This window comes from Xenopus laevis, chromosome 4S, assembly GCF_017654675.1.
Source record: "Xenopus laevis strain J_2021 chromosome 4S, Xenopus_laevis_v10.1, whole genome shotgun sequence".
Classification (NCBI taxonomy): Eukaryota; Metazoa; Chordata; class Amphibia; order Anura; family Pipidae; genus Xenopus; species Xenopus laevis.
This window is the reverse complement of record NC_054378.1, coordinates 90,571,913-90,588,344: the sequence shown is the minus strand read 5'-3', so window position 1 is coordinate 90,588,344 and position 16,432 is coordinate 90,571,913.

The window sequence follows — 16,432 nt, the reverse complement described above, 5'->3', positions numbered from 1 at the left end:
AAAGGAACAGGAAGGGGGTTATTGATCAAAATCTGAAAAGTTCTCACAATTTTCTGAAAACAGTTTCCGCGTTCGCAAAAGCTATATGTTTTTATATAATATATATATATATTTTTTATATATATATATATATAAATATATATGATTTGTTTGCACAGAGGCATAACGTTTCGCATTGCAAATCCATGACCAACTTTTACTGCATTCCCCCAAAAGTGTTTAGTGGGGAGGAATATATATATATATATTTTGTAAAGTTTGTAGACCAAATTGTAGACCAAACACTCAACTCATACATTTTAAACTCTCAATCTACCCCTTATTCTCTCAATAATCCACACAGAACTGGACGCAACTGTATTGTCATAGCGACACAGAGCAGAATTAATTAAAATAATTATTTTTCAGAGATTGTTATACCCTCTAAAATCTTTACCTCTGCTTTTAAAGCAAAAGGATGAGAAATAGCTTAGAACAGACTTTAGCGCCTATAATGGTAATGACAAGATCAACTATAGGTTAACATAAAGTAAACAAACCTAAGGCACATGGTGGCATTCATTTTCCTTATGTCAAGCTCAGCTGCATTTCAGGGGCTGCTGCTGTCTCCGGCTCCACGCTTTCAACTTTTAGTACCGGAGCGGGTCAAGGAGGGCTGCATCGCGCTCGCTGCAATAGCAAAGTTGAATTTCTGTGTTGAAAAATGGAAATTCAGATGTTACCAGAGGTGGAATTATGTTCTCACCTTGCCTTATGGCAGGAGCAGCCCTGGTCAAGATATATATCATTGCAACACATCTTACTGTAGATATGGCAAATATTGGTTACATAAAGGAGATATTTTCACTCAAAACTAGACAGGCAACTTATTCCACTTATTAACTTAGTCACTCTACTCCATATGACACCACATAGCATGCCAGCAATAGTACTGCATACCCCCATCCTTCTCCACAGCCTCCAATAACCTGGAGACAATCCAGAACAAAAGTTAATCTTCATTGGGCTCCCCTTAGAATGGTACAGCTAGCACACTTTTTCCCATGTGTTATTAACTGGGTGGGGCACTTACCCTCCACAATTAGAAAATGATCATTATAGAAGCTAGTGCTTTATTTCCAATAATAAACACATACATTTACTTATTACCAAGCCAGGAGTTATGTGTATTCATTGGGATGCACCATTCGAGACTTACTGGGATGGTGACTTAGACAACTTGACCATACCAGACCAGTGGAATAACTAGTTTTTACTGGGCCCCAGAGTAAATTCATGTCCCCACATTGTGGACATTTAATGCACCCTAATCTCTACTTAGCTTGCCCTAAATGTGAAACGACACAGACTCTGTGAACTATGTGCCTCTGTCCCCTGAGTGGTCATGAACTATGTCTTTTTCCTCATTATACCTGAAATGAAAGAACAAAAAACAGTTCTAGTGCTTGAAATTGAATTACACTTTACTAACTACATATCAGACATTTTATTGGATTCTCCTGGAGTGAGGGGTGTAGCCAGCATTACATTGAAATTAAAATGCTTGTTAGGAATGTTTGAGGAATGAAAGAGAGATCTACATTTTGAAAAAAAATTTAAAATAAAACTAAAAAATGTAGATTTCAAAGAATTTTCAAGTTCATAGGACAAAGAGACAAATGCAACAAAACTCATGCAGGTTTTTTACATGACCATGTGTTTCACAAGTTTTTTTTTTCATTCTGGAGTACTAGCATATTTAAGAAAAAAAACTCACACACAAACACATATCACATTGCTCCATTCAATTTGAGGCTGCAAATCTCAACATTTGTAATAATTTGGGAAAACCAACCCGGTGTGCATTTTCTTCTGAAGAAGCCTAAGTGGCAAAATGTGCATTGGGGTTGGTTGGTGAAAGGTAAAAACACTCTTGTGCTGTGAGATCCTCTTCAACTAGATTACTCATCTTATTCTATTTTATTATTCTAGTTTTTTTGACTAATATTGTTATTCATTGGAGATGGAGAAGGCGAAGTGCAATAGAGTAGATAGGGCTTGCTTCAAAAAAAGGTGAAATTTTTTCTAAGTCCCAAAAAACGCTGACGTCTTTTACTTTTTTAAGGGTGATAGGCTGAAAAAGATTGTACATTTTATTGGGGATACCCTCCTCCCCCCCTTCATTTCCTAACATATCGCACCTAAACTATACAGTGGGCACATGTGTAGGGCAATATAACAACTCTCCATTGTACTTTAACTTGGCGCAAATTAGGTATCGCTACCGTAACTTCACTTTGCTTGACAAATTAACGCTACCGTAACTTCACTACCTTTCGCCTCCCTGAGCGCAACTTTGGACTTTAGTGAATTAGCGCCGCCCTGGCGAAGTGCGGCAAAGCCAATGCTGCCGCATCTTCAAAGGTAAGTAAATTTGCCCCCATGTCTGGAGCTGGTTTGCAACACAGGTGTTCAACTTGGGACCACTGAAGAACTTCACAAATAAGGTACTAATCTCTTAAAGGGCACCTGTCCAGCATTTTCCTTACTGCCTGCCTTGAGATAGTAAGTACAAGGCCACAATACAGGTAGCACATCGAGCCAATCGCTACCTTGCTCATCTGAATGAAGCGTAGGGATGGATAGGGGGCAAGAGGGGAGGACACCTAACGCAGGCCATATTTGATTCAAAGAGCAGTCCACAGGTCTCTGTGCTCCAAAATGGAGAGCAGAGCCTGTGACTATTTTCAAAGATTTTCATTTTGCACACTGCATGGGGCATTGTAATGTCAAAAATAAATACTGATGCATGACAGTGACTGTTTGATAGGAAGAAAATGCATATTACCAATGTAAACATTTAGGACAAATGTGTAAAGTTGTGTGGAAAATAAAATCATTGGGGGAGCATTGCAGAAGAACACTAAAATTGTCTTGTCTGGCTACTCAGTTCTGTTGAAGCTGAGCTCTCACACATGTAGTTAGAAAAATTCTCTACATGCTACTGTGCCCATTATGGGAAAAGATCACCCACTCCATAGGTTTAGTTCAGGAGTAATCTCATAGAGAGTGCAGGTCTCAGTCGAGTAGCAAGTAATAGAGTTTAGTGGTTGCATGTGCAGGAATGGAAGAACATTACCTACAGTTGGTCTGACACTGGTTAGTTGGGATTGTTCATATTCCAGACTAGAATAATATGTTATTGTGAGATGTATGTATGTGAATAAAGGATTGGATGTTGATATTGTTCAGATGAGGAAATGGGAATTGCCTGAATGTGGAGAATGGAGGGCAGTGCAAAGGCAATGATGGCACTGAATAACTAATAGAAAAGTAACTTAAGGAGTCTGTGGCAGGAGAATTCACATATTAAAAACTTAGATACATTGGTATCTCCTGACATTATTTAGAAGCAAAAGGTGGTTAGTTTGCAAAAAAGGAGGTTATTCAAATTTCTTGTTTTGTGCTACTTATTTCTATGGTGGGTGTCCCCTACTGACTGGGTAATAATGGCAAACCATGTCTTCTCTGTGGTATTCTAATATCCTTTAGTGTGCTGTAAGCTCTTTTGAGCAGGACCCTCTTTTCCTTACGTACTGAGTGTTTGTATGTAACATGTATTTTTGATGCTTACTCTCTTCCATTATACAGGGTTTTAGAATTTGTTGGTATTAATAATAATAATGAAAATGTACAGGGGGTACAAGTATTAGCCCACTAGTTACCTGAGCCCCTGGTTAGTGAGACATTACAACAAGTAAAATGTGGCGAAATGCACCTCAGATCTGCCACTTCGCAGTCCCACCCCTTTCACAGCCAGCTAATTTAACTTTTCCATATTGGAGCCCTCTATTTCATGGCCCCCAGACAACAGTACCCCTTCCCCCCAATGGTGGCCCTGTTTTTCCATAGCAGCAGCTAAAACTTAATTTGTAACATTTGATCTATGACAGGTTTTAGTAAAGTTCATTCATTAGTGGCTGATGCTTCTGAGCAAATTATCAACTCATTTATCAAATGAAAGTGATCTGACTTACTGGGCTATTATGGGAAACACAAGAGGGGAAATCATATTGCTCCATCCTAACGTTTCAGCATCTCAATAGCAGCAATGATCCAGGACTTCAAACTCATCACAGGGGGTCGCCATCTTGGAAAGTGTCAGTGACATGCTCAGTGGGCTCTGAGCAGCTGTTAAGAAGCTAAGCTTAGGGGTCATCACTAATTATCAAGCAGAAAATGAGGTTGGGGATAACCACCATTGCAACTGCTATTGTGTGGCAGTACTTCACTTGTATAGTCCATTGAATCGTGAGGAGAGCAGTATCCCCAAAGGACTGAGCACCTAACAACAGTAACAGAGGAAGGCCTGGGTGTGCAGACCAGCTTCGCTTTATTCATAACTGCTGGAGCAGCCATTGAGGTTGACCAGGACAATCAGCTCCATTTATTCAGCATGTCAATGAAAAGCTGTTAAGAAAGCAGTGGCTTTTAGGTTAATAAAAATCTGTCCAATGCTATTCACAGCCCTTTGCAGGATATTAGAATGAAAAGGTACTCGTGTAAGATACAATTGTATATAAATAAATAAATGCTGGAGGAACAGATTCTAAATATGTAAAAAAAAAAATATTCTTTTTGACATTAGTAGTCCTTAAACATTTTATGAAGAAGCAGGTTATAGAGCAAACATTGGCACTTTTATTATATGTTGGGTACAAGACTCAAAATGTCCTGCCATCTGCCACTCATTTTCAGAAATGAGAAAATAGGTCAGTTTTCAGGAATAGTAGGATGGGACTTCTCACCCAAACTATTCTCCTCTGGTATTTGCACTGTTAGATATTTGTAAAACAAAATAATTAGTTATAACTTTATTTCTGCAATTAACACTCATTCTTGTCTTCAACAAATCAGCTGACATCAATAGCAACAAATGTCAGACAGAAACTCCAACAGAACACACAGAAGAGTGTGAAGAAATTAAAAGCGACTGTGGAAAGCCACAGTTGGAAAAGCAGATGCCTAGAGGAATAAAAGGCATATTAGTCAGTATACTCAACAAAATTAGAATACAAATAAAAACAAAAACCAGTGATAAAACTCCGAAAAATTAGAAAGCACCGAGAACGGTGAGTATAAAGAATACTCAAATAGCAGTAAGAAAAGTGTTAAAAACAACACAAAAGCAAAAAAATAAATGTCAGAAGGAAAGTGTAGTAGAACACAAGGAAGAGCAAAAAAACAGACAGCAGTATAGGGACTGCTGAGAATCTGTGTACAGACTGTGGAAAGCCACAGTTGCAAAAGCAGAAGCCTAGCCGAAGAATGTTCAACTTTGTTAGGATTTTTTCAATAAGAAGAGAACGATGAATGAATATAACAAACAGTGAGAAAAGAAAATGTGAGTTTTGCAGAGATTCTGTGCACCTATTATGAGATCCCCATATTGAAATGGAGGAAGATAAAAAAAAAAGTAAGAAGAATCATAAGAAGATTTGCCGTAAGATCACCTTGAGGTTGAAGAAGAGGATCTGTATAATGATACGATTCATCAGAAAAATCTGCAACAGGAACAGTGAGGAAAGCAGTGAGAATGCTGAGTACGAAGAACACTCAGAAAAGACTAGGAAAAGTATAGGAAACCCCCACAAACTATTCAGAAAAGTGAGAACACGGGGAATACAGAAAGATTTGAGAAAATCAAAAAAGAAAACACTGAAGAGACTGTGAAAGAAACTGAAGAGGGTCTTCGTGTCTTCTTCCCGCAATTTCCGTCAATTTCGGCACATGCACAGTTGTGAACTGGGAAATTGCTTCAACTGCGCATGCGCCGCTCCGCCGGTCTCATTCTTGGATTGCCAAAGACCCAGAAGATGGCTGCCGTGAACTCCGATCCCTGAATCCGCACCGAGGGGTAAGTAAAAAGTTAGGGGCATTTGCCCGGGATAGCAGCTAGGCTTGGGGGCAGAGGAGGGAAGGGGTTTATGTGGGGTGGGGGTAGGGTTTTTTTCATAATGGGTTTGCTTCTCCTTTAATATTTGATTTATAGAATTATCTGCTAATAAAATTCTGAGAATGAAATAAAATAATTAAAGCTCAATATATTGTGTCTTTCTCAATTACTTAATGTTTGATTTACTGAAAATAATTAAGGTTTGCCCGGCACAGTAGGCAACACAGGTATTCACATGGGTCTCTTGGGCAGTTGCTGGGGGTCATTGTTTTAAGTTGGCTTTATACATGACAATAAAATCATATGATATTTGGTACATGTATGGAGGGTTGAACTACAATGCGCACATATATTCATACACTAGATATTAGTCGGTTTGTTGATCAGGCAGATTTGAAAATGTAATTTGCCAATTCGGTATATCTGCCAGTGTATGATCTTCTGAAAGACGAGGAACTGAAGAAGCATCAGAGTTGCTGCTATTCAATCACTTGGACTGACAGCCTAAATGGACAGATCAGTAGACAAGCACCAATCAGCAGGTCACATGCTGGTTATCTGCTTGACATCTGGTTGCTATGGATTACTAGATGTGGGCCTTTTATTACGGTATTACAGAGACAAAGATCTTTACTGCTAAAGGACTGTGGTTGCCTTGGGCTAGTATAGAAGACAAATACATAATGTACTACATTTATACCCCACTTCTTTAGCCAGGCCTTAGTTCACCTTTAAACTTAAAGAAAATATAATGCAGTTGCGCAAAATCATTGTTTTGGTGCATTCATTAAAAATGATAAGTGGAAGTGAAATGTGCCTTTAACCAGTTGGCATATTTATCCTAAATTCTAAGCCTATGAATCATTGCAGTATAGGAAGCAATGTATGGTATTATCTTACCATCTGATATCCTGTTGGTTTCCATTTTAGAATAGTGTTTGTTTTCCTTTGATGTTTACAAAGCCTAAACAAGTGCACACAGCAACAGCAACTGCTTGCAAAAGCTTAATGACAATTGTGAGCTGTGGTACATTTACTGTAGCTAAAAACATTGTCTGTAATTGGGAGAACCCTAGATACGCTATTTGTGTATGCATTTGGGCAAATAACAACTCTACAAACTTGTCCCCATATATATTAATCTTACCTACAGAGAATGCAGCCTACCTTCAGTAAGGGTGTATTTGAGATATAAATCTTGCATCTCCGCTTTGAAATAGGTGTACATAGAGTAGCCCCATGTGAAAGATTATATGGTGACCACCTGGAGTAAGACAGGGAAAGTGTTGGTGGTAGTGATGGGCATATAAAGTCACCAGGCGCAAATTCGCAGTGAATTTCTGCTTTTCACCACTGGCGGATAAATTCATGAAACTGGCACGAAAATTTGCCAGCAAAAAATCTGCCGTGCCGAAAAAAAATTGGGAATGCGACAGTATAGGCGCGCGCATAAACATTGTCGCACATCAAAATTACTCCGACGCCCATTGATTTTAAAGCATTTGGCCAAAATAGGCCGGCATATAAGAACTGGCACGGGTGTCGAAATTGACTCACGTCAAATTAAATTTGACGCCTATTGGCTTCAATGTGTTTTGTGAATTTTTCACTTTCACGGAAAATTTGCGATTTTTTTTTTTTGGCGAAGTGAAACAGGACAAATTCGCCCATCATTAGTTGGTGGTTGTTGCCAACAATTCCAGGACATTTTGCATAAAAATAAAAAAGCTATATGTGTGCCCATTTCTCAAAGCAAATAGAGTTGGTATCAGTCACTTTAAATTAGGGATGCACCGAATCCTTCTGCCTGGCCGAAATGAATCAGAATCCTAATTTGCATATGCAAATTAGGGGCTGGGAGGGAAATCACGTGACTTTTTGTCACAAAACAAGGAAGTATAAAATGTTTTCCCCTTCCTACCCCTAATTTGTATATACAAATTAGGATTCAGATTCGGTTCGGTATTAACCCAAATCTTTCGCAAAGGATTCGGGGGTTCGGCCGAATCCCAAATAGTGGATATGGTGCATCCCCCAGAGCTGCTTTAAAAAGACAGAAGAAGGAAACTTTTTAAACTTAAATCAGTCACAAATAGAAATTATGAAGTAAATTAAAGAACATAAAAAACCCACCTGCATGAGTGGCACCAAAACTCAACGGGGCTCATTTATAAACACTGGGCAAATTTGCACCTGGTCATTAACCCATAACAACCAATCAGTGGTCAGCTGCAGGTTCAACACTGAAAGCAATTATCTGATTGGTTGCCATGGGTTACTGCCCAGGAGCAAATTTGCCCATTGTTAATAAATGAGCCCCAACGTCCCTACACCCTGCCCATAATATGTAGCTATAGAGGGAAGAGAATAGTTATATGTGCTACGTTTTCTGATTAAGATCTTATCACACCCAAGTTCAAGATATACCAAAACGGTAATGCATATTTGGTAATGTCACCTTATAACCCATTCCACAATGTGATGTTATATACTGTTACACCTTGTGTTATTTTGCAACATTTTACTGCACTTGGCTTTTTTTTTTTTTTTTTTTATTATGACTATTATTTGTGTCAAAAATCAATAAAATAAAGAGTTATTAAAAAAAGTAAATGAAAAAAGACTTTATTTCTGGGGAACTATCTGAAAACAAGTAAACTGTAAAAAGTGTTGGAAGGTGAACAACCCCTTTAAGTGTCGGAATGTAGCCCATAATATACTCTGAGTAACCAGAAGGGTCAATTTGAACTATAAGCATATCTATACAATCACAAATGCAGTGTTAAGCAACAGTCTAAAAAAAAGGTTCAGATCATTAAGTTTTTGCCTATAATGCCTGATTCACTCCCATAAGTCCCAGGTAAATGCACATGCCCTCTGCTATTCATAAATCATCCTCTTATCTCCACAAGTAATGTACTGTATATTAGAAAACAACATATGGAGCAAGAAAATGAAGACAGAACAGTGGATCAGTGGCAGAAGTGACAGAGCAGGTGTCAGGACAGAGTTTCTGAAACCAGGAACATAACACTAGAATCAATAGGCAGGACCAAGTCAAAAGCCTGGCCAAGGTCAAGGTTACCGTCTGGCTGGTATAAATTATGCTTGCTGCCAATTATATTAAGAACAATAAAAATATAGCAAGGCCAGTTTTTTTTCCAGTAAAGGTGGTACAATCCTTGCCAGGACAGTAAGCTCTCAGTCGAGGAGAACAGCTTGAGGCCAGATTCAGAAGCAGTGATTTGGATAATGCAAGTCGAAAAATCTGGAAAACAAGCCAAGGGTCAGCAACAGAGGAGTCAGAGTAAAATGGCTTTGTATGACTCAGGCACAAGACAGAGATAACATTGTACAGAGGATTGGGCCTGGTGCCATTTAGGGCGCTTTTAGTACTAGTAGCAGACAAAAAAATACCCTGCTATAGACAATACAAAGAATTGCCTCCTTTAATTCACATGTAGGTGGAAATGTAATAAAATTCGCAAAGAGCAAAATTTTACAAATACAAATTTGTCTCAATGTTATAGTCTTCATTAGGCTTTTATTGCATTGTGAATCTTAATTGCGAATTGCAAACCTTTAACACCTGCTCTGGAGTTTCATTACATATTTCGTCACTAAATAATTGGTTTGGGATCGGCAAAATGTTAACATACACTGCGAATGTTCACAAAAGCAATTTGTTTGCAGGTTGAAAAAAAGACCAAAGACCAAAGTTCAACCCCTCCAAGTGAAACCTACTATCCAGACACACACAGACACACTGACCCCTCTATACACTCACATAATATATACACATATCTGTACTAACTGTAGAGTTTAGTATCACAATAGCCTTGAATATTGTGTTTGTTTAAGAAATCATCCAAGCCCCTCTTAAAGGCATTAACAGAATCAGCCATCACAACATCACCCAGCAGTGCATTCCACAACCTCACTGTCCTCACTGTGAAGAACCCCCTACGTTGCTTCAAATGAAAGTTATTTTCTTCTAGTCTGAAGGGGTGGCCTCTGGTGCAGTGGGTAAAAAGGTCCCCTCTGTTTGTTTATAAACTGGCAGCACCCCCAGTGATTTAGATTTTAGGCTAAATGTTTCATACTGTTGTACAGTAAACTATGAAACATTGTAGAGTTACAGAAAACCGGGGCAAATTACAGAACTCTGTGCTGGGGGAAGATCAGAATGCTGATTATTGCAAAAGCAAGTGGTTCATAGACTGAACATGATATACACAGACAGGTTTTGCTCACCTTTAATGCAGGCAGTCCCTATGGGGGTACCTGGCAATTTCCTTTAGTGGCCAGGGGGTGTCAGGTTAGTGCTCCACCTGAGAGACAGGCGGGAGTGCTGGGGGGTCCATCACTTTCTGGACTTTCTGGATTAAGCTGGGATACTAGGATTCCATGACTGAGGAATAGTTATTTATAGGAAGACTTATAGTCATAGTACACAATACACAGGAAGAAATCTCAGTCTAACTCACTCTATGGTGTTGACCAGCTGCTATAAACACTGTAGTGCCAGTGACCCACATTCTGGAGATGACCAGCTGCTATAAACAATAAAAAGCCAATATTTGTACACAAAGACAAAGAGAAGATTTGCCAGCACTATAATCATTACAAAAAATGAGGAGTCAGTACCATACCTTGGCCAAATTAAGTAAGCTCAAGTGCCATGTCAATACCCCTCATTGTACGTGAGTCCAAAACTATTTGTGAGCATTATAAGTTTGTAGTGCATTTAAAATCAAGTCCCCCAGCAACCAATGTGAATGAGTAGTAAGACCATGTTGGTCCACATACTTGTGTGTAATACATTTTCTCTGGCAGAATTGTCTTTGCCTGAATTCTGGTTTATACAGGTTTACAGGTTTATACATATTATACTTGAAAATTAAGGTAATAATCATAACTTTGACAAAGGTAACAGAATACAACACTGCATTACCGATAGGCCTATAGACACTAAAAATATTATTTATTTAATAAATAATTGTCATCTGTAGTTTTGCCAAGGACAATGTGCCATACTGCTGTTGCAAATACTGGTAAATTAAGCAGAAACATAGTATACCTGACATCAAAGTAGGAAGTTTGTAAGCCCCAAAACTGACTCTGAGTCTTTAATCTTTCATGTTATTCCTTATCATAAACTTGCTGCTTCAGCAATGCACCACCAACCTACAGGGGGTAAGTAGCCTAGTAAAGAACAGGGCCCAGTATATAATCTCTGTGTGTTGCAATATGTCTTCCCATTGGATTTACTTAGCAATAAACTTATATGAATGAATAAAAAATGAAGCAGAGGACCATTAGAAAAGAGTGTTTCTCTTGAAAGTTCACAAGAAAAAGTTTGGTGTAAAAGAAAACCCACAGGGTGCTGCAGGAAGGAAATTTAAAAAGCGAGAATAAAAGAGTTGTTCAGTCAACCAGGAAGGAGGGGGCGGGTGATATACCTCTACTATACCTCTAATGTTAACCGGCCAGTGGAAATCATAGAGCATATCCTCCCTGGGCACTAAGGTGTCTCTGTACTGTCAGCTGCAAGATTGCCCATAGCAAACACTAACAATCACTAGCAAATCTATCCACACCTCACTAAGTATATGGAAAACACAGTATCATAACTTTGTGAAGATTCGTATTCATCCAGATCATGGTATATCTGTAGAAATAAGTCAAATCAACTGGACTTGCTGTGTTTTTCTTGAAGACGTTTCATCAGTCATCCAACTGGCTTTCTCAATTTAGAATGACTTGTAAAAGATCTTTCTGGAATAAATACCCTGGGAATTTGCTCCAATCAGTATAATCTGTTTATCATAATCAGCAAGGATGTCATGAAGTTAGGTATTGATTGTATTAGTCCAAATAAGAAATTAAGGCGGCACTCCGGATGAATTTGAAGAGGTTTATTGCAACATATTAAGGTAACAGCATCGCCTTAAGCGTTTCGGGAAAACATTCCCTTAGCCATAGACATACAGAGGAACATTCACCACTTCCTTAAGTAGTCGGGCTCACAGTGACCTCTGCTGGGCTTAAACATAGAATAGTCGCCCATTATGATACAATTGTTATGACATTGATAATATGTATCCAAATTCTAAAATTATGTATCCAACTTTTAAAACAAACTTTTATTAGTGTATTAAAAAGCACAAAAGAGAAAAAGAAAAATTAAGCGTAAAATGAGTAAGAACTCAGCAGTCTCTCAATTGTAGTAAAAATTGTTATCCATTTGGGGAATTGTCAATGTTTCTAGGATGGCCTGGGAGTAATCATATAACCGGACCTTAATACTGAAAAAAAATTTATTCCTGCAGAAATGGTAAAGCCTGCAAAACCTGTAAAAACAATGAAAGAAAAATGTTCAAATTTAGATCCAATGTGACAAATGAGGAATTTAACATAAAAAACGAAATCACTTGTAACAGCTACAATGTGATATATTTGTTACAATGTCCCTGCAAGCTACAATATATAGGAAGAACTACTAGAAACCTAAAAACTAGAATAAGGGAACATTTAAATAATATACAAAAAAGTATAACCACACACAGTGTACCAGCCCATTTCAAAACTCACCATATTTCTGACCCTTCCCTACTTACCTTTATGGGAATAACTCAGAAAAAGACACACTGGCGTGGGAGCGATACGATTAAACTAATATCACAAGAAGAAACTTTTTGGATACATAAATTAAAGACACTTACACCTAATGGTCTTAATATTGATATTGATCTAAAATGTTTTTTAAATGATTAATTGTATTTTACCAAACTGTTTAATTTTTATTTCATGTATGTTTTATTGATACAACTCTCATAAGCAAACGAATGAATGCGATTATCAACACTAACTGATAGAACCACTCATGGAAGAGATCTGTGGTACGAACCGCGTTGGGCTAAGAATTTTGTTCATTTTAAACTGAAACAATAAATTGATCTTTATAACAAGTTGTGCCCCTAAAATTCCTTTACGAGCGATTCCATAGAAAAGCAATCCTGTTAATTAATTGAAGAAATACAGAACCGAGTATACAAATGGTGTACACCACGAGGAGAAGAACAACCGGAAGTACCGGGAGACCCCAGCAAAAGATTTAAAGAAAACCCGACATCCATTAGCGCAGTCCCCGTGGGCGAAAGATCTTTTCTTGAAAAACCGGCTTTACAACAGAGGATCCGTCTCCGCATTAGGCAGACCCCTTTACCGGCAACAAGAACGAATTTCCACGACCAACGGAGACCGCACGGAGATAGCGTAAGGCAATATTACATCTACAGTCGGTAAGTGCATTTTACCCGCATGCGTTCCCCTGATCCATGACGGTGCTTCACTAGCTTAATTTAACAGGTACAGTGACGGCTGGTAAAAGACGGAAGAAATAATCTGCTCCCTAAAATAAGACACATATATCGCCTTTTAAATGTGAGTAGATCCGACGTACATTACAAATCTCTGTATAAAGGTTAATACAACATCGAGCCTTTTCTTCCTATAGGAACCTTTATATCCACATAATTGTTCCAGCGCACCTTTTTTCCTTTTCAACCTTATAGGTTCCAATGGTAGTGGATAGAGGATTCCAATAAATAGTAAATATTAAAATTAATAGCTCCTATGGGGTTCATGTATTATATGTAAAACTCAAGGGGTCCCTAGCCAATTACTGCCATAATTATTAATTGTAAATGCCCAAAAATAATATAATATAAATCAATATAAATCAAAAGAAAGGGGTTTTTTTTTTCTTCGAAACTTAACTTGAAAGTAGGGGGTATGTGTGCGCATGGATAACCAGAACTCATGTTAGTATAAATACGTAAGATCATGCCTGGTATTCAGGCCATTGGGGACCCTGGTGATTAAAAATCCAGAAGGCTTCTCTTAAATTAAGGGGGGCGTAAAATATCCCCACCAATGGGAGGAATCTTAACTTGCTCAATGACCTTAACTCCCAAGTCATGAATACCCCCATGGGAACAGGATACAACGTGTTTTCCTATGGGGGATTTGTCTTTTCAAAGGCCCTTACGTGTTCTCGTATAGAGATGTCGCGAACTGTTCGCCGGCGAACTTGTTCGCGCGAACATCGGGTGTTCGCGCTCGCCGGAAGTTCGCGAACGTCGCGCGACGTTCGCCATTTTGGGTTCGCCATTGTTGGCGCTTTTTTTTGCCCTCTCACCCCAGACCAGCAGGTACATGGCAGCCAATCAGGAAGCTCTCCCCTGGACCACTCCCCTTCCCTATAAAACCGAAGCCCTGCAGCGTTTTTTCACTCTGCCTGTGTGTGCTGAAGAGATAGTGTAGGGAGAGAGCTGCTGCCTGTTAGTGATTTCAGGGACAGTTGAAAGTTTGCTGGCTAGTAATCGTTTTGATACTGCTCTGTTATTGGAGGGACAGAAGTCTGCAGGGGTTTGAGGGACATTTAAGCTTAGGTAGCTTTGCTGGCTAGTAATCTACCTTCTACTGCAGTGCTCTGTATGTAGCTGCAGTGGGCAGCTGTCCTGCTTCTGATCTCATCTGCTGACTGCTGCAATAACAGTAGTCCTTGTAAGGACTGCTTTTATTTATTTTTTTGTTGTTTTACTACTACTACTACTACTACTATAAGAGCCCAGTGCTATTAGTCTAGCAGTGTTGGGGAGTGGGACTGGTGTGCTAATCTGCTGCTCCTAGTAGTTCAGCAGCACCAACTTTAATTTTTTTTTTTTAATATTCATTTTTTTTTATTTTACTTTTTTTATTTTACTACCGCTGTAGTAGTGTATAAGTTGACCTTTTAGGCATTATTTGCCCTGTAGGCATTATTTGCACACTGTTTTCTTCAACCCGCCATCTAGCTGTGTGACCTTGTTCACATTCTGTCTAAATATCCATAATATTACCGTCTCCAGAAAAAACACCGGAGTGACTTTTTTCAAGCAGCCATAATATATTTTACATAATCCGTATCCACCGCTGTAGTAGTGTATACGTTGACCTTGTAGGCATTATTTGCACACTGTTTTCTTCAACCCGCCATCTAGCTGTGTGACCTTGTTCACATTCTGTCTAAATATCCATAATATTACCGTCTCCAGAAAAACACCGGAGTGACTTTTTTCAAGCAGCCATAATATATTTTACGTAATCCGTATCCACCGCTGTAGTAGTGTATACGTTGACCTTGTAGGCATTGTTTGCCCAGTTTTTTTGGCCGCAGCCACTGAAGCACAGAGGCCAGAAAAAATATGCCATATAAATGCTGAAAATAGTAATTTTTTGCCATACGTTGACTCAACGTATATGGCAAAAAATGACTATTTTCAGCATTTATATGGCATATTTTTTCTGGCAACTGTGCTTCAGTGGCTGCGACCAAAAAAATGCATATTTTCTGCATTTATATGGCATAATTTTTCTGGCCTCTGTGCTTCAGTGGCTGCAACCAAAAAAATTTATATTTTCAGCATTTATATGGCATAATTTTTCTGGCAACTGTGCTTCAGTGGCTGCGACCAAAAAAATGCATATTTTCTGCATTTATATGGCATAATTTTTCTGGCCTCTGTGCTTCAGTGGCTGCAACCAAAAAAATTTATATTTTCAGCATTTATATGGCATAATTTTTCTGGCAACTGTGCTTCAGTGGCTGCGTCCAAAAAAACTGGGCAAACAATGTCTACAAGGTCAACGTATGGCGAAAAATTACTATTTTCAGCATTTATATGGCATATTTTTTCTGGCAACTGTGCTTCAGTGGCTGCGTCCAAAAAAACTGGGCAAACAATGCCTACAAGGTCAACGTATGGCAGTTGTTTAAAGAGAACAGTAGATTACTAGCCAGCAAAGCTACCTAAGCTAAAATGTCCCTCAAATCCCTGCAGACTTCTGTCCCTCCAATACAGAGCAGTATCAAGCAGATTACTAGCCAGCAAGCTTACTATCATCTGTCCCTGAAATCACTAACAGCTCTCCCCCTACACTATCTCTTCCAAGCACACACAGGCAGATTTTTCAGATACATTTTTGCCCTTGATCCCCCTCTGGCATGCCACTGTCCAGGTCGTTGCACCCTTTAAACAACTTTAAAATCATTTTTCTGGCCAGAAATGTCTTTTCTAGATGTTAAAGTTCACCTTCCCATTGAAGTCTATGGGGTTCGCGAACCGTTCGCGAACCGCTCGCATTTTTGCGCAAGTTCGCGAATATGTTCGCGAACTTTTTTTCCGACGTTCGCTACATCCCTATTCTCGTATTCTGTCTTTCAGACAGCGAATCGATCTACCAACATATTGTTTAGAACAGCTTCTGCATTCTAAAAGATAAACTATGTTTTTCAAACTGCAGTTAAAGAACCCCTTATTCTGATATTCAAGACCTGTTATGTGTGATTGAAAGCCATGGCTTATAGTGATTACTTTGCAGGTTTAACATGTGGTAGCTCCACATTTGTAAGTGCCTTTAATTGAAAGCCAGTTCGCCCCAACAGCTGAT